This window comes from Microcaecilia unicolor, chromosome 4 (assembly GCF_901765095.1).
Source record: "Microcaecilia unicolor chromosome 4, aMicUni1.1, whole genome shotgun sequence".
In the NCBI taxonomy this organism is placed as follows: Eukaryota; Metazoa; Chordata; class Amphibia; order Gymnophiona; family Siphonopidae; genus Microcaecilia; species Microcaecilia unicolor.
Window position 1 is genome coordinate 315,089,870 of NC_044034.1, and position 18,031 is coordinate 315,107,900.

The 18,031-nt window shown below is 47.1% G+C and overlaps 1 protein-coding gene across 4 annotated transcripts in view; it reads right to left on the minus strand.

Moving 5' to 3' along the window:
• Positions 1 to 12,796, minus strand: part of RASSF2 (Ras association domain family member 2) — an 84,963-nt gene extending 72,167 nt beyond the window's left edge. The window contains exon 1 of one of the 4 annotated variants that reach the window (XM_030201848.1): positions 12,491 to 12,796. The gene's annotated coding sequence lies outside the window, so the exon portion shown is untranslated. Of the gene's footprint in view, positions 1 to 5,367; positions 5,389 to 11,665; positions 11,798 to 12,490 lie in introns of those variants that run through there. The other 3 variants (XM_030201847.1, XM_030201849.1, XM_030201851.1) reach the window with 3 other exon arrangements.
• Between the last annotated feature and the right edge of the window lie 5,235 nt (positions 12,797 to 18,031).

Below are 18,031 nucleotides of genomic sequence, written 5' to 3' on the forward strand. Positions count from 1 at the left end.
CTGTGGTAGTGAATGTCATTCAGGCGCTCACTGGGCCATTTTTTTTTTTTTACTGTGTCTAGGAAAATGGACCTTATTTTAAAGGAGCCAGAAAATGGACGTCAATTAAAATTGAAACCAGCGCGCGTCCATTTTCACCCTGAGACCTTACCATCACCCACTGACCTAGTGGTAAAGTCTCACGTGCTACCTGCGTGGTAAGCATGCAGCGCAAGCCAACTGTTTACCGCCAGGTAAGCGGCCCACGGTACAAAATAGAAAATTATTTTCTACCGCAGTATTCGTTGTGCAAAAATTTGTAATTTCCATCCAGCTCATGCGCTAGCATGGTGGTAGTGCTTATTTGGTACTTGCTGTACGAACATAGGCCTTCCCGCACCTTTGTATAAGGGCCCTTAGTTACTTACTCATGTGCATTACAAACAAAACTGTTCATTTGCCTTTAATGTTTGTTTTGGTAATACAACATGAGCTAAGTAATAAGATAAAGAACTTCATTATTATGCAAATTGAATAACACAGCTGCCAGTGACTTAGCAGCAGTACTGTGTGACTACCACTAGGGGTCAACCAATAAAGTAGTGCCTGAGGATCACTCCTGCCTAACCACTAGATACCAGGGAAAACTCCAGTAGGTAATGGGGGTGGAGGTTTGGGGGCCTCAGTGTCTACTGGGTATTAGAACATAGGTATTACCATACTGGGAGAGACGAAAAGGTCCATCAAGCCCAGTATCCTGTTTCCAACAGTGGCCAATCCAGGTTACAAGTATCAGGCAAGATCCCAGAACAGTACAATGCATTTTATGCTACTTATCCTAGAAATAAGCAGTGGATTTTCCCCAAGTCCATCTTAATAATGGCTTATAGACTTTTGAAGTTACCCAAACCTTTTTTTAAACCCCCACTAAGCTAACTGCTTTTACCACATTCTTTGGCAATGAATTCAAGTTTAATTACATGCTGAGTGAAGAAATATTTCCTCTCTAATATGTTTTAAATTTACTACTTTGTAACTTCATTGCGTGCCCCCAAGTCCTAATATTTTTGGAAAGAGTAAATAAGTGATTCATGTCTACCCGTTCCACTCCACTCATTTTATAGACCTCTATCACATTTCCCCTCAGCCGTCTTTTCTCCAAGCTGAAGAGTCCTAGCCGCTTTAGCCTTTCCTCATAGGGAAGTCATCCCATCCCATCCCATCCCATCCCATCCCCTTTACCATTTTTTATTCAGGATATTCATTCTATTCAGGATATTCATTCAATTCAGGATACAGAGACTTCTTAATCTGGAGGCTGTGGGGGGTGGCGATCTGAAGAGAGGTAGTTGTATTGCAGGTGGGGAGCAGGGGAGGGTAGTTAAACAGGTAGAAATAGTCCAAAGCTGGGTGACTGGAATGTGCGATACCTCATTTGGAAGGAGTGGAGGAGTGGCCTAGAGGTTAGGGTGGTGGACTTTGGTCCTGGGGAACTGAGGAACTGAGTTCGATTCCCACTTCAGGCACAGGCAAGCTCCTTGTGACTCTGGGCAGGTCACTTAACCCTCCATTGCCCTATGTAAGCCGCATTGAGCCTGCCACGAGTGGGAAAGCGCGGGGTACAAATGTAACAAAAATAAATAAAAAATAAATTTTTGTTGCCCATCTCTGTACCTTTTTCTAATTCTACTATATCTTTTTTGAGATGCAGTGACCAGAATTGCACATTATATTTGAGGTGCAGTTGAACCATGGAGCGATAAAAATGAAAATGTTTTAATGCCTTTGTGTTTTCTATTCCTTTCATGGGGATGAGAAACATGCTGAGAAGCAGAGGAAGGTGACTGTAGGTGCTGACTTGGAGGCCCCAGTGGCATACCAAGGGCGGGGCGGTCTGCCCTGGGTGCACGCTGCTGGAGGGTGCAGAGAGCAGCCGCGCGCCTGTCGGCTCCGCTGGTTCCCTGCTCCCTCTGCCCCCAGAACAGGCTACTTCCTGTTCCGGGACAGAGGGAGCCAGTGGAGCCGACAGGCTAATGGCTGCTCTCCGCACCCGAGGGGGGGGGGACTTGATGCGCCGGGGAGGGGGGGTGTCATTGCGCCGAGAGGGGTGTCATGCTGCACCCTGGGGGGACGGACGCCACTGCACCCAGGAGGGGGTGCGCAGCGGCGATCTGCCCCGGGTGGCAGCCAATCTAGGATCACCACTGGGAGGCCCACCCTTTTTGCCTTGCTGTGGCCAGAACATGAAATGTTCCCAGTTGAACCAACTGCAATGAGGCAAGTCAATCCACTGCTATTGGTGATATTAGTGATCTTGTGTGAATGTTACCCCTTAACCTCCTGCTTGCATGGATACTGGTTACAGTAGCACTGATGAAGAATAAAATGTTTTGGAAAGGTGTATTTCCCAGCTAAACCAACATCCTATATAATAAAAAGCACCTCCAATGTTCTGAAGCTGACTCTGTGACACTAAACCTTGAAGCATTTGTGCTCTCTGAATTGACGTCAGTACTTCCTGGTATGTCACACGCAAAAGCTGACCAACCAGAGGTGGGAGGGCGGGCGCACAGCGGCGAATGGATTGATCATTCAGCGGACCTGCACGCTGAGCTGTGCACTGCAGCGGAGGTTGGCCGGTTGGCGGAGGGCAAGAGATTTGGCCGGTATCGTTAGGGGCAGGGGAGAAAGGAGCATTGCTGGGTGACTGGAGGGGGGGCAGGGGAGAAAGGAGAATCGCTGGGTGGTTGGAGGGGGAGCAGGGGAGAGAGGAGCATCGCTGGGTGGCTGGAAGGGGGTCAAGGGAAAATGGAGAACCGCTGGGTGGCTGGAGGGGCAGCAGAGGACATAGGACAATTGCTGGGTGGCTGGAGGGGGGCAGGGGAGAGGGGACAATTGCTAGGTGGCTGGAGGGGGGCAGGGGAGAGGGGACAATTGCTGGGTGGCTGGAGGGGGGCCAGGGGAAAGAGAGGAATCACTGGGTGGCTGGAGGGGGAGCAGGGGACAGAGGAGACTCGCTGGGTGGCGGAAGGGGGGCAGGGAAGAGAAGAGCATCGCTGGGTGGATACGGGGGAGGGGTCATGGAAAAAGGATAATCGCTGGGTGGCTGGAGGGGGAGCAGGGGAGAGAGGAGAATCGCTGGGTGGCAGGAAGGGGGAGGCAGGGGACAGAGCAGACACGCTTGCACCCAGCAGTCTCACTCTCTCTCTGTCACACACACACTCGCACATTCAGTCTCTCTCTCTCACACACTCTCTCAAACATACACACTCCGACAAAAACCTTGCTAGCGCCCGTTTCATTTGTGTCAGAAACGGGCCTGATTTACTAGTCCTATATAATAAAAAGCACCTCCAACATTCTGAAGCTGACTCCGTAAAAGTGAAGCCTTGAAGCATTCGTGCGCTCTGTAAGACTGTATCCATCTCCTGAATTGACGTCACGTACTTCTGTGTTCGTCACAAACAGCGGTGACCAAGCACTGGAAGTGAATGCTGCAGAGTTGCCAGGCAATGGAACGCGACGTCACATGCATGAGGGTGTCGTTGTCCCTCCCTCCCTTCCTTCCAGTTCCAGGCCCCCTCCCTTCAAATTTTAAAAGTCATCTTCATTTACCAAGTCGGAGGGAGGGAGGGGATGGACGACCCTGGAACTCGAAGGGAGGTGGGACGACCCTAGAACTCGGAGGGAGGGTGGCCCATGGCACACACTCTATCTCACAGACACACTCACACCCAGTCTCACCTTCTCTCTGTCACACACACACACTCACAAATTCACACTCCGAGGAAAACCTTGCTAGCGCCCGTTTCATTTGTGTCAGAAACGGGCCTTTTTTATTAGTATATTTATATTACCACACTAATATGTAATATTGGAGGTGCCATAGCTTACTGATTTTAACAGTAAATACTACTGCACTAAAATGTGATATTTTACTGCAGCTACTGGACAAAAATCTTTAAATACTTTTATCATCATACATCCAGCTGAAATTTCAGAGAGGCCAAAAGCTCTCTGTGACATCAGCCAGGACTATTCAAGCTAACTCTGCCATTAGCTATTATTTTAGTCCAAAAGATGGAAATGCATGGTCATATAATGCTGTCTGAAATCACAATGCCTACCTCTTTTCTACCATACTGTCAAGGACATGCATGTTCTTAAAGAGGCTGAGCTCACTGTGTTAATTGTAAAGGCCAGTGTGTATTTATATCCTATATATAACTTTATGCGGCTAAGTATAAAGACTGTTTGTTTGTCTGTCTCGATTTTAAACAAGGATCAGAGAAACAGAAAACAGTTCCCAAAGAACCTTTACACCCTATTCTTTTAAAAACTTAGTCAATTGTCAAAGAAGTGAGAATAAGCAGTGTTCAAAGTATTTTCTATGAACCCTATTTCTTCAGGGTCCAATTATGCACAGAACCCATCAGATTGGAGGGCCATGAAGATATAACACCCCTGCCCCCAGCATCTGGGGAACGTTTGTATCCTTATACATACACAATGAGGCATGCTCTGGATTACCGAGGGGCCCTTGCAGAAAGCACTGCAGCAGGGGCGCAGCTTCGGGGGCCACGGCGGCACCTCAGGCAGCAGCGAGTAGGCATCACTCCTGCCTCTCTCGAGCTACAGGTCTAGAGGGCTTGTACTGGTAAAAATAACTTTCAATACAGGACACAGATATACATATATATATATATGTATGTAAGTATAAAATGATTAAAGAAACATAATATATAGCAAATTTATTTTGAAGCTGGAGTCAGTCAGTACATTTTATCGATTCCAACTTCACCCAAAAAAGCTTCTAACTCCACAGCCCTGTTAACTACATGCCATACTTCCATACAGCACAGTTTTTATTCTTTTAAAAATACTTTTGTGGAAATCTCCATTTTAGGCTGTTCATTTTGAAACAAAGGGACCATCCTCTCATTGTTCCTGTTTCTGGCTGACCTTCACGCTTTGGATAAGCGTCTGTGGCTGCATGTTCATAAAGTAGCCAGAACACAATCTGGTAGGCAAACATTCAGTGGTGATAAATCATGATTAAAACAGAGTAAGAAGATACTAGAAGAGACATAGCGACTGATTACATATATGACCGAGACCACAGGCATCACAATCATCAGGTACAGATCTATTCTTTAGGATCCTGTAACCTGGATTGGCCACTCACGGAAGGATATTTAGTCTTACCTGTTGTGGAAAACTCCTGCTTTCACACAATGTCTCCCTCACTCCAACCCAGGCATCCCACACTCCCATTTAGTCTCAGCGTGGTGTACTGTCTTATGGCCCCTCTTGTTCCTCTCTTCCTTGCCCTGCACCTAGTGTGTTGAATTTGTAACCCTTCCCCTACTGCCAAGAAGACCTCCCTACCTTTAACACCCCAGACTAAGCTGCACATAAAGAGAACACTGAGAATCTCTCCTGCCAGTGCACTCCCACATTTTTGCCTGTACTTTAGGCATGTTCAGAACTACAGAATTGGCACTTCCCACTGCTTATCTCACAAGATCAAAACTTAGGGGCTGACACTTCCTCTTGCTGATCTCATGAGATAAACAGGAAGAAGTGCCTCTCTCATAGTTTTGAATTTGTTCATGGTACCAGCAAAGACTATAAGAGTGTGCTTGACAGTGGCTGAAAGGATTCTCACACATCAAGGTTGGCTAAAGAGGAGGGCAGGGGGAATGGATGCTAGAGGGGAAGAGCAAAGCAGGGAGAAGGATGCTATGGGGAAAAGGCAGGTGGGATGAATACTATGAAGAGAGGAAGGGGGATACACTGGTGAAAGGTAGGTGAGATGTATACTATGAAGAGAGGAAAAGGGATATATGCTGGTGAAGAGTGAGAGAAAATGGGGATACAGCAGATACTGTGGAAGACACAAGAGCCAAATGCTGGGGGAAATGCAATAAATCAGAGATTAAGACCAGGTGATTAGGTGGTGATGTTTGAGACTGTGCAAAAGGGGTACAGAGATGGTGTAAAAGATCTGGAAGGGTTAAACACAGGAATTGGGCAAAAGCTGGAGAAAAGCAGATGATACGGTCTGTGCCAGAGCCGGTGGTGGGAGGCAGGGATAGTGCTGGGCAGACTTATACGGTCTGTGCCAGAGCCGGTGGTGGGAGGTGGGGCTGGTGGTTGGGAGGCAGGGATAGTGCTGGGCAGACTTATACGGTCCGTGCCCTGAAGAGCACAGGTACAAATCAAAGTAGGGTATACACAAAAAGTAGCACATATGAGTTGCCTTGTTGGGCAGACTGGATGGACCGTGCAGGTCTTTTTCTGCTGTCATCTACTATGTTACTATGTTAAAGGACCAAGAAGATGAGAAGGCAGGGAGGAGAGAGACTATAAGGCCAACTTGAGGGCTCTTCTGCCTCCTACAGCCAGATAGGGGTCAGAAGCAGTGACAGAAAGCCACAGGTATGGTAGGTTTTAATCCAAGTCACCCGCTTAGTGATGTCTTAGCTTTCTGCTGTATTCTGTAATGCGGATGGTATGATTTGGTGTGATTCGGTGAAACAAGCAATGTGTTGGGGTCAGACAGATCTCAGGAAAAGGGAAATGGGGAGAAAGCTGAAGCATCTGAAATCAAACCTAGGATATGGGGAGGGGAGGAAGTGCTGAAGCTCATCCATGTGGAGAGTGGTTTGTGCTGGGGTCCACCCATAGAATGGGGAAAGTGTTAGTTCCATCCTGGGGTGGGATTCTGTCCTGTGGTGAGTTGGAAGGGGGCAAATGCTACTGTATTCTTGCACTTACTGACAGAACTCTCAAGGTGGCCAAAACTCAAAAGTTCCCAGATACAGTATTTCATGGGGTTGCCAGTTCAATTGCTTTTCTGCATGTCTCTATTTCTAATTTGTCGTCCCTTGGTGAATGTGTGTCTCTGTTCTCTATATGTGACAAAGGTAAGAGAATCGGTTAACATAGTTTCTGACTGATAGCCATCCAGCTTGTTCTGTTTTCTGGGTTTGGTTGCTGTATTTTTGCCTTTTCATGGCTAGGGTTATTGCTTTTGGAATTCTGGGTTTTAATGCTGTTGTGGTATGGTAAATGTGCAGGATCCGCCTCTGGTTTTGGCAGAGTGTTCCGTTGCATCATGATGTGCCTGGCATATAACCTCCTGACTGGACTATATTAATGGAGTGCAGTTGTGTTACTGTTAATGAAACCTCAAACCTAATTAGTTTTGTATGATCAATCATATCATTCAATAGAAGAAATAAATGCATACACTGATAACAGTTATAAACATTTGACTTACAAATTTAATCATCACTTACCAAAATGATGAAGAATCTAAAGCTTAATAAGAGAGGCTGATGTGACCATTAATTATTTTGAATGAAACAGCACCAACTAATTTTCAAGGGCATGCATACAAATATATAAACACACAATAAATACTTCTACCATGCAAGGTTCGATGTGGTTTACAAGTTAAAGAAGCTGGGCATTCCCAACTACAATTATGTCTAATAGTAGTGTATAATAGTTAATGTTTATGCACCATTTCAAAAATGAATCAGGAAAGTTTTTTGGCGTATGATAATTAAATTGTAAGCCAAGTGCTGTTGCCATTATAAACTGAGATTCTGGCTTCAATAAGCAAGACTTTATTCACATCTTTTGAATTAAGATTTTTTTTTATTATATTAAACTAGTTAGTCAAAAATCATGTAAATGTCATAAAACCTAACCTTTGATTGTGCCCTAGTTTCAATACAGAATTTATCGTATTTCTCTATTTTACTTATTTACCATGTTACAGTGATACGAAAAAGTTTTTCCCCCTCCTGTTTTCCTCTGTTACTGAATCTGTCAGTGAATGGTTTCTGATCTTTAAACAAAATGTAATATTAGACAAAGATAATCCAAGTAAAACAACAGGTTTTTTTTAATTACTTCATTTATTTTAAAACAATGTTATCCAGCACCCATATAACCTTACTCAATCTACCAACTGATCAAATTTAATTGATAATTAGATTCAGTTGACTAAACAAATCCAGGCCTGTTAAATATAAATCTCACTTATGGAAAATTACAAATGCAAGGCCAGGTGGCCCCGGGCATGCGGGAGTTCGCGGCTCGGGCCATCATTGTGGCCAAGGAAACTATACTTACAGCTTGGTTGTCCCCGAAACCACCCCAAAACCAATTCTGGCGAGGGGAGATGATACAGCTTATGAGATTCGAAAGATTAGAAATAAATCGCCAACCGCCGGAGATCTGAGATTTCAACACAGATGGGGCCCTTTTCTAGACTCTATGAGACCTGCGGCCCAAGGATACTTATTGAATATGTAAATAAGTCAAACAAAATGGACCTCTACAAAGGACAATGAGACCTGCCCCTTGGGGGGGAGAAGGGAGGGGGGGATGGAAAGTTGTTTTGGGGGGAGGGGATGTTTAACTGATGGAGTGGGTGTTAAGAAATTAAGCTGTAAAAAGAGTTCAGACACTGACAAAGCTATAGAAGTGACTGTATTAGCGAATTACAATGCCTGGACACTATGTATTATAAGCACGTTGTGTTAAGTGAAAAGTTAATAAAAATCATTTAAACATAAATCTCACTTATACTGAACCTTACCATGAGAGGTAAATAGTCACCATAACGTTTCTACAAGGAGGCAATTTCAGAAGTGAAGAGAAAAAAATATGTTAAAAAATAGTAATCTGGAAAGGGTTATAAAGCCATTTCTAATGTTCTGGGTTCCATCAAGTCACAGTGAGAGCCATCATCTCCAAAATGAGAAAACTTGGAACAATAGTGAATCTTCCCAGGAATAGCTGGACTGCCAGAATTACTCCAAGAGCACATCCCCAGAAAAACAGGCCTCTCTAGCCTCATGACTCCTCAATAGACAGGCTGGGCAAAAATGGGATTCATGAGACAATAGAAAGGCAGAAACCACTCCTAGCCAAGGGTAACAAACACACTTCTCACATTTGAAAACCCAAAACCTGGTTACACCCAAGACTTCTGGGATAATGTTCTACTGTATGGACACACAAGCCAAGTGGAATTCTTTGGCCAACATAGGTCCCATTATGTTTGGCATAAAGCAAATACAGCATTCCACATTAAGTGTCATACCAACAGTCAAACATGATGGTGTGAGGATGCTTTGCCGCTTCAGGACCTGGAAAACTTGCCATTACTGAAGAAACCATGAATTCTGCACTGTACCAGAAAAACTTCAAGGAGAATGGACATCTGTCCTTGAAACTGAAGCGTAATTAGGTTATGCAGCAAAACAATTATCCAAAACACAAAAGCAAGTCTACATGTGAATGGCTAAGGAGCAACAAAATTAAAGTTTTGGACTAGCCTAGTCAAACTCCTGACTTGATCCAAATATAGATGCTGTGGCAGAATCTGAAACAAGCAGTTCATGCTTAAAAACCTACAAATGTCTAAAAGAAAAGTTCTACAAAGAAGAGTGGGCTAAGACTGCTCCATTGCAAGGTGAAAAATCAAATTAAAGGAAGTGTTTGGTTGCAATTATTGCTGCTAAAGGTGGTGCAACCAGTTATTAAGTTTGGGGGCAGTTAATTTTCACATGGGCAATACAGGTGTTGAATAGCTTTGGGGTCCTTTTTACTAAGGCTGCATGCGCCAACTCTACTACTACTTAACATTTCTAAAGCGCTACTAGGGCTGCGCAGCGCTGTACAGTTTAACATAGAAGGACAGTCCCTGCTTAAGGAGCTTACAATCTAAAGGACAAATGTACAGTCATTCAAATAGGGGCAGAACTTGCTAAAGCATTCTGCGTTGGTTTTGCCATCTGCTTGCGCCAAGCTCACAGTATTTGTCTTTTTTCAGGGGGGTGGGGTGGAGGTGTGTGAGGTATTGAGAGTGGGTGTGGATGCGCTAATCAGTAAGTGCGTTGACATAACTGCCACACTAACTGGTTTGCACATCCATAACAGGAGCGTCCTTAGTGCTTCCTAAATAGGAGGCAGTAAATGCTGCCTTTTTTTTTACCACTGTTAGAAATGGGTTTAACACTGGATAGGCCCAAGTAAAGAAGGGTTAAGTCTATTTACTTGAGAGTGGGTGTGGATGCGCTAATCAGTAAGTGCGTTGACATAACTGCCACACTAACTGGTTTGCACATCCATAACAGGAGCGTCCTTAGTGCTTCCTAAATAGGAGGCAGTAAATGCTGCCTTTTTTTTTACCACTGTTAGAAATGGGTTTAACACTGGATAGGCCCAAGTAAAGAAGGGTTAAGTCTATTTACTTGCATAGCTTAGTAAAAGGACCCCTTTGTTGCTTAAATAAAGAATGTAATAATTTAAAAACTGTTGTGTTCACCAAGGTTCTCTTTATCTAATATTACAATTTGTTTAAAGATCAGAAATCATCAATGTGAAATATATGCAAGAATAGGGTAAAGGATCATGGATTTCATATACCGCATTCCTGTAGTACAACCAAAGCGGCTTATGTCTATTATACGCAAACACTTTCTCTATCCTAGTGGGCTGAAAATCAGGAGGAGGGGAAAACTTTCATATCACAGTATATCAATAGTTACAGAGACAGATGTACTTTCACCCTGTGGAGAACGTATACCACTTACAGTCAAGTGTAAAAGTATATGTTTTCTGGTTCTGGCTTTGACTAACCCGAAGTGACATTCCCTTCTAAGTTAACTTTTCGCAAATATGCAGCAAATTGCTGACCGACTTAGCCAGAGCAAGCCACTGCTCACATCCTGCAGCCATTCCACTTCTAGACAAAGCACTAGATCCTGGTATGTACTGCCCTAACAGTGCTAACATGTGCAAGGAATATGGATAAAAAGACCGAGTAAAGATGCATCCAACACCCAGCAGGGTGTGTGTACGCATAGATATATTTTATAGAGCGAGTGTAGCTGAGTAAGAAAGAGAAGCCTTCACATGGGACAGTCAGAAAATTAACAGTCTGCTTTTGTAACGGAAACCACACAGAGCTGGGCTTATACTTGCTAAGGAGCTAAATGATCTTGGTTGCCAACTGGCTTCTGATTTTTGGGGAGAAAGGGATCCAGTACTGGTTTTACGCCATTATAAAGGCAGGTGACCTATAAAAAAAAGGGTAAATAAGGTCTAAGGTGTAACGGTACAGAATGGGAAGTTAATTACATTGAATAGGGAAAGCTTTTATGACAGTGTCTAATAAGTTTGAATAACGAAGTTAAAAAAAGAAGCTTAGTTCCGTTAGTTTATTCAGCATGTCTATATTTTTCATGATACATCTTTTAATGTATTTGTGTGTTTTAAAATTTGTTGGCATATATTAGCCGTAATCTAATATATTCTAGTAATCACATAACTAAGTGTTAAAATAAGTTTTCTTGGAGCAATAAACAGGGACCCCTGCAATTGAAGTCCATGTAGACTGTGGCATAGAACTAGAACTGGATCAGCAAAACATACATAGCCCATTAGTTATCTTAAGTTTTCGCCTTATATTTTGTGTCTGTAATAAAAATAATAATAATCAGTGCATTTGGTCTAAACTCAGGTTTGCCAAATGCCTGTTAAAAGAAGGTTGTAATTTAATTAATGTCTGTACAGATACCAAGTCACACACATTCAGGGAGCCGGAACCAGTGCGGCATCGCACCCTCCTCTTCAAACCCTCCACCCCCTCCAGTCCTACCTTCAAGGCTTCAAGCTTGTCTTTAATGTCACCAACAGCAGGGGTCTCCGTGCCTGCAGCAGCACCGCAACTTTACCTCTGCTGCGTCCAACCCCGTCTAAAACTGGAAGTTGCGTCAGAGTGGGCAGCAGAAACAAGGCATCACAGGTTCTCTTTTTGAGCAGGTCCCTCTGAGCATGTGCAGTGTGCACTATATATGTCCCTGTTTGAGTCGAGTGTCTTGCCTCAGTTTACCTCATCCACCCTGCAAACCGTTGGATTTTCTTGCTCTCTCTACAACACAACATGGCAGACCCTGCGCAAAAGACATCCATCACCTTGAAACCAGCTTTTAAAAAAAATGCCCGGGCTGCAAGATGAAAATGAGCACAACAGATGCACATGAGGTATGCGTCTATTGTTTGGGCAAAGCCCACCTCATGGCTGCCTGCCCCCTGTCTCTCTAGATTTCCCCAACAGCTTGCCAGCACAGACTACATGCTCTAAGCAACTTCCTAACTGAACAGACCAAGCAGCTTCCACAGAAACAAAAGAAAAAAAGGTAAAAGGGCTCTGGTTTTCTCCACAGACCAAGAGCACCCTTCCACCTCACTCCCCCCCCCCCCCCCCCCCCCCACTCCTAGCGGGACTGCCATGCTGCCCTCCCCAACTCCCAGGAGGATCAAGCCCCTCACATCAGCAACAGAGAAACAAAACAAACAGCAGCTTCCTCCTTGCTCCGTGCAGCCTACAGCAAGATCACAGCCCTCCCAGCACCTGAGCCTGCCTCCCGATGTGGGAACCAGCCCCCACAAGTGCTTCCTGCACAGCACCAGAGCTCCTTACCTCCCTCTGGGCTGCCATTCCTCCCCCAATGTCTGGCACAGCTCAAAAACTGCAGCAGCTTCTTCCTCCTCCTCCTCCTGCAAAGCACAGACAGCAGCACAGCTTCAGACTCAAGAGTCCCAGCATCAGGCTTCTCTCCCTGCACACAGGCTGTGACTCAAGACACTGCCCCCTTAAAGGGCCAGCGCACCCAAACCAGAGACACCACCAATAACCAATCCATCTGGCACAGCACATCAGGGGCACAGGCAAGCAGTGTTCCCTCCACTACCCGAAGCCCACTCAGGCACACGGAGTGCAGGAAACGACAGAAATCTTCTTCCTCCTCTTCATTCAATGCCTCCTACTCACCCCGCAGACAGAGGCCCCCATCGGGTTCAGAGAAGTGCAGGAAGCCACGACACCCGGCACCAACGAGACCAACCACAGGACTACCTTCCCCACTGACCCTCGAACCCACGGCCACAGCACCTCACCAACAGCTGCTGGATCTCTTCAGCCAGCTGCTCACACAGCTCTCAGTCTCTGCCATGACATCCCAGCACCAATGGGGAGGGACAGAGGCAGCTGCTACAGGGACCCCATGGCCCTCCACAGCTGCACCACTACAACCATCCACCCCAGATGATTACCCCTCAGAGCAGGAGAGTGACGCCTTTACCCCGGACCTCTCGGCCACTGACGACAACAAGGACCTCCTCTCCTCCGACCCCGGGATTCGGCAGGTATCCCCGCTGAACCACCACCTCAACAAATTCCAGAATACCTCACCTACCTGAAGTTCCTCCAAAAAGTATCCACCTCTCTCGCTCTCTCTCCACCTGAGGCTACAACCCAACAAAGCGATGACCTAGGCATCCTCAGGTATCTAAATACACCAAAAGCCATGACAGCAATATCTGTTCACAAACTCCTTTTGGACTGCAGAGAAAAAATATGGCAAACTCCTTTCTCGGGATCAGCTGTCGCCAAAAGACTAGACCTCAAATACCAAGTTCTACCCTGCCCAGGTTTTGACAAGCCTCAGCTTCCCCATCAGTCCATCATTGTGGAATCTGCCCTCAAAAAGGCAAGGGGTTCCAGGACCCACACCAATAACCCTCCAAGAAAAGAACTAAAAACACTGGACACAATCAGAAAAAAGGTGTACCATGGCACCATGCTAAATGCCAAGATCGATGCCCACCTTTTCCAACTAGTCCTCTACAACGACTCCCTCCGGAAGAGAACCGGGGATCTCCTGTCCTCCCTACCTTTGGACTTCAAAACTCTCATCTCCCCGGCCCTCTGCGATATGGAAGAATGTGTAAAACACATGATCAGAGCCACCTTTGATGCCTTCGAGACCTCAGCACGCACAGCCGGTGTGGCCATCGCTTCAAGACAAATGCCATGGCTCAGGGCCTCTGGACTCCGCGAGGATACACATGAACACACCTTGCTGATTCCCCCTGCTATGGGGAGAACCTATTCGGGGACAAGGTAAAAGAAACAGTCAACACCCTAAAAGACCACTACACCACCCTACAAACTGTCTCCACGGATGGCCTGCTACACCCCTCAGCAACACGAAGGCAACAAACCAGCCAATACCACTACCGGAGGCACCAGCACAGCGCTAGACGCTACGATGGACCCTCGAAATGGCACTGACAAAAACCTCAGCCGTATGGCCCTTCCTATCAACAGAGGCAATGTCCAAGAGAACGGAAACATCAAAAACAAAACCCTGCCACAACCTCCAAGGCAGGACCCAGTTTTCGACTCTGCACCAGCAGTAATCCCACCAGTGGGGGGCCACCTCTCTTTCTTCTTCGAAGCTTGGGAAACGATCACAACCGACAAATGGTTCCTCAGCATTATACAGCACGGATCAGGGGCGTAGCCAGACCTTGCCAGGAGGGGGGGGCCAGAGCCCGAGATGGGGGGGCACTGTTAAGCCGCCTCCCCCCCTCCGGCAACCCCCCTTCCCCCGCTCGATCGCGCCGACACTCTTAAACTCCCCCCCTCCCCCTCCCGCTACCAACCCTTGGCCGCCGTCACCGCCCGCCCCATGAAGTACCTTGTTTGCTGGCGGGGCTGCCCAAACCCCGCCAGCCAAGAGTGTTCTTCAGCGCTGGAGTTAGTAAACTCCGGCGCCTTCATTCAAGGAAGTTCGTCTGAAGGATCAGCTGGTTTTGACGCATTTACGTCCTGCACGGGGCTACATGCACGGTGCAGGACGTAAGGCGTCAAAACCAGCTGATCCTTCAGACGAACTTTCTTGAATGAAGGCGCCGGAGTTTACTAACTCCAGCGCTGAAGAACACTCTTGGCTGGCGGGGTTTGGGCATCCCCGCCAGCAATCAAGGTAAATCATGCGGTAGCGGAGCTGGCGGCGATGGTGGGGGAGGGTTGGTGGCGGGAGGGGGGTCGTCGGCAGGGGGCCAGGGGCGAATCTGCGGGGGCCCGGGCCCCCTCAGGCCCCACGTAGCTACGCCACTGGCACGGATACAGGATTCGCTTTCATTCACTGCCTCCAAACCGACCCCCACCCAGACACACAACTCCGGAGGCACCTTACTCTCCTTATTCACGAGGAACTCCAGACTCTCCTCCAATCAGGAGCTATAGAGCCTGTCCTCCTGACAGAACTCAACCAAGGGTTCTACTCCTGCCAGGGGCGTAGCTACGGGTGGGCCCAGGCCCACCCATTCTCGGCTCAGGCCCACCCCATTTGCTTGTCCTCCTCCAATTGGTGCACTGCACAACCCTTTATTCCTGCCCACCCAGAAGCGCTACACCCTAACCAAAACATTCCCTCCCTTCCCTCCAACCTCACTCCCACATGTCTAGCACAGCGCCTCTTTCCTTCCCTCCACCCTCGCATGTCCAGCACCTCTCACCCCTCCGGCAGTTCCGGCACTTTCACATCTTTCTTATCCACCCCCCACCCTTGCCGCGGCACTTACTCACTCTATCATCGCCGCCCAGCAGGAACTCCAAACAGCGCTGTGTCAGAGCCTTCCTCTATGCCACATCTCACACAACTTTCTGTTTACGCAGGCTGGGTGGGACGCGGCAGAGAGGAAGGCTCTGACACAGCACTGTTTGGAGTTCCTGCTGGGCAGCGATGATAGAGTGAGCAAGCGCCGTGGCAAGGATGGGGGGTGGGTAAGGAAGACATGGAGGTGGCGGTGCCGGAACTGTGGGAGGGGAGAGAGGCGCTGGACATCGGGGTTGGAAGGGAGGGAAGGGGCCCTGGACATGCATGCTTGTGGGTGAAAGGTTGGAGAGAAAGGAGAGAGGTGCTGGGCATGTAAGAAGGTGCTGGAGGGAAGGGATAGAGATGTGGAACTGCGAGGAGAGGGAAGGGATAGAGTTGCTGGATATGTAGGGGGAGAGAAGGGATAGAGTTGCTGGATATGTAGGGGGAGGGAAGGGAGAGAGGTGCTGGATATGTGGGTGGGAGGGAAGGGAGAGAGGTGCTGGAGCAAAGGGAGAGAGGTGCTGGATATGTAGGAGGGAGAGAAGGGAGAGATGTGCTGGGTGAGGGTGTGGTAGGGAAGGGGGAGAGGTGCTGGATATGTGGGGGAGGGCAGGTGGGAAGGGGGAGATGTGCTAGGCATGCAAGGGAGGCTGCAGCAAAGGGAGAGAGGTGCTGGATATGCAGGGGAGGGCTGGAGGGAAGGTGGAGAGATGTGGACCTGCAAGGGGGGCTAGAACGAAGGGAGAGAAGTACTGGACCTATGAGAGGGGGAGGGGTTACTGTTAGAGGAAAGGGAGAGGGATGTTGGATCAAGGAGATAAAGGAATAGGGGTGTCAAATGCTGAACCCACAGTGGAGAATGAACCAGATGCATAAGGGGGAGGGAAGAGAGAAAGAGAGTTGCTGGTTGGAGTGGGGTTAGAGAGGAAAGGGACACATTGGTGTGTGGGAGGGAGAAAGGGGACATAGATAGGTTCAAAGAAATAGAAGGGAGATGATGAGCATTGGATGGGGACAGGGACACAGATGAGATGCTGTATTGGGATGGCATATGGGCACATAGGGGCAATGCCTGACATGGGGGTGGGGAGGGAGATATGGGAATAGAGATACAATGGACTTGGGGGGGGGGGGAGGAGATACGGGAATAGAGATATAATGGACACAGAGGGGAGATACCAGACAAGAGGGAGAATAGGAACACAGATGGGAGATGCTGGGCATGGGGTACATGGGTGCACAAAGGAATGATGATGGATGCGGGGATATGAACACGGGAGATTCTGGATAAGGAAATATATGGACACAGAGATGGGAGATGGATGGTGGACATGGAGACAGAAGAAATGCCAAATGGACAGGAAAGACACAGGGAAGCAGAAACCAGAGACTGGGACCAATATGATATGGAAAAATAAAATGACCAGACAACAAAAAGGTACAAACAATTATTTCTATTTCTATTTTGTGATAGACTATGTCAGATTTGGCATATGTCAGACATGGCTGGGGCCCAGGGAAGAAATCTGGGAGAGGACCCCAAAGCCCATTACCAGGCTGCACCTTCTTCAGCTTCTGGCAGGCTTGGGGCTCTCTCTGGCCAGAGAGCTAAGCACCCATGTAAGCCGCATCGAGCCTGCCATGAGTGGGAAAGCGCGGGGTACAAGTGTAACAAAAAATAATTTGCCCTATTTGCACCTCACACAAATAGGAGGAGTGGCCTAGTGGTTAGGGTGGTGGACTTTGGTCCTGGGGAACTGAGGAACTGAGTCCGATTCCCACTTCAGGCACAGGCAGCTCCTTGTGACACTGGCCAAGTCACTTAACCCTCCACTGCCCCATGTAAGCCACATTGAGCCTGCCATGAATGGGAAAGCGCGGGGTACAAATGTAATTAAAAAAAACAAAAAACAAACAAAAAAAACCCCAAAACACCATCCCTGGCATGTAATACCTTTATATTTTGCACATGAGGAAATGCCTTTCTTTTTTGTTTCTCTAGTGTACTACATGCAAGGTCTGGTTTATTGGGGTTTTAGTTTAATTTATATTTATAGAGTTTGTGGTCACTAATTATGTATTTGGCTCTTGTGTTCTGTGTGCATGGCCCCGAGGTATTCTGTCACCATGAAGTTTCTATGTAGCATTCTGTAATAATTTGGCTTGTTCAGTTTTCTTGATAGATGTATCAATACTTTAGAGCCGCTCTGTAATATTTAGGGCACTACCTTTTCATAGGTAGAGGATCCTTGTTTTGGAAGTTAGTGCCGGCATGGTAGATTTGCTCTAGATTCTGAGTGACTTTTTGTTTGTAGATTTTTTTTAATTACTTTACAACATGTCTATTATTGAGATTACCAGAATTTCTTTGTATGGTGAGTTTTATGGGGAAATGTCCTTGCTGTGCTCTGCATACATTGTTGATGGCAGGCCAGGAGGTTCTCTGGATGCGGAATGTGTTTGGCGTTCAGTGTTTGGCTTTCAATACCATATGTGTGTTGGAGGACCGTGGCTCAATGGGGGCTGAAGAAAAGTGCAGTTCCTTGTACTTCCTTTAGCTCTCAATTGGCCAC